At 26.8% G+C, this 1,114-nt stretch overlaps 3 non-coding genes across 3 annotated transcripts; 2 read left to right on the forward strand and 1 right to left on the reverse strand.

Annotated features, from left to right (window-relative positions):
* Positions 1–275: 275 nt before the first annotated feature.
* On the forward strand, positions 276–347 carry TRNAQ-CUG (transfer RNA glutamine (anticodon CUG)). The gene has a single exon. It is a non-coding gene; the product is annotated as a tRNA-Gln (tRNA).
* Positions 348–433: 86 nt separating this feature from the next.
* TRNAF-GAA (transfer RNA phenylalanine (anticodon GAA)) lies at positions 434–506 on the forward strand. The gene has a single exon. It is a non-coding gene; the product is annotated as a tRNA-Phe (tRNA).
* A 425-nt stretch (positions 507–931) lies between these two features.
* On the reverse strand, positions 932–1,005 carry TRNAT-AGU (transfer RNA threonine (anticodon AGU)). Its single transcript has one exon. It is a non-coding gene; the product is annotated as a tRNA-Thr (tRNA).
* Positions 1,006–1,114: the final 109 nt, after the last annotated feature.

Consider the following 1,114-nt stretch of genomic DNA (forward strand, 5'->3'; position numbering starts at 1 on the left):
ATCTTCTGTGTTGCAGAATTTTGCAGATTCCACAATGTGTATGTTATGGAATGATTCATTGAATTTTGAAATATATTAATGATTTTAATTAGCATATTTTTTAGCAATAGATAATTTTTTTTACATGTTCCACCGATGGGTCACCTTGCACATAACGTTTATAATATGTTTATATGTTATGAATGAATTATTATGGAAATATAGTAAAAATATGCTTATAAATATCGAAATTCTTAAATTTTAAAATATTCAATTCAAAAATGTATACAAATTATGGCCCCATGGTGTAATGGTTAGCACTTTGGACTCTGAATCCAGCGATCCGAGTTCAAATCTCGGTGGGACCTTCAATCTGTTTTATTACTTCAAAATTAACCATTTTTAATTTAAACTTTTTTGTAATTAAATTCTATAATTTCCTACTTCACTGTAAGCCGTGATAGCTCAGTTGGGAGAGCGCCAGACTGAAGATCTGGAGGTCGCTGGTTCGATCCCGGCTCGCGGCATTTTTAATAATTTTAATAAAAACTATAGCAAAATTGTGAAATAATTCATGAAAGTTAATTTAATTTTTTCCCATCTGAATTACTTGAAGAGAAGGGTGCAAATAAATTTATTATTTACAAATAATAAATGAATAAAAAAGAAGTCCAAACAATTACAAAAAAAAATTCATTAAAATTTTTAAAAAATTTCAAATATTTTGAAATTTTTTCAAAATTTATAAATAAAAAAATATAAAGGGTTATCACACTCCAGCAATAAGTGATTCAATAACTATAATAATAATTATATATAATGTCAAATGTAAACATGAATTATTTGTTTTGTTCATTTGTACATGGATCATTCACAAAGCTATTAATAAATTTGAATTAATAAAAACAATATCAGAAATTTCAAAATAAAAAAAATTGACACGTAGAAGTCAAGGCACCGGAGAGATTCGAACTCTCGATCTCCTGTTTACTAGACAGGCGCTTTAACCAACTAAGCCACGGCGCCCATGTAGAAATTAAATAAAACGCAGCTGTATTTAATTAATTTATAAAAACATACGTATATTTAATAGACAAACATTTAACAAAATATAATAAATAAAAATAATAGCTAC

Source organism: Lepeophtheirus salmonis, unplaced genomic scaffold, assembly GCF_016086655.4.
Source record: "Lepeophtheirus salmonis unplaced genomic scaffold, UVic_Lsal_1.4 unplaced_contig_4797_pilon, whole genome shotgun sequence".
In the NCBI taxonomy this organism is placed as follows: Eukaryota; Metazoa; Arthropoda; class Copepoda; order Siphonostomatoida; family Caligidae; genus Lepeophtheirus; species Lepeophtheirus salmonis.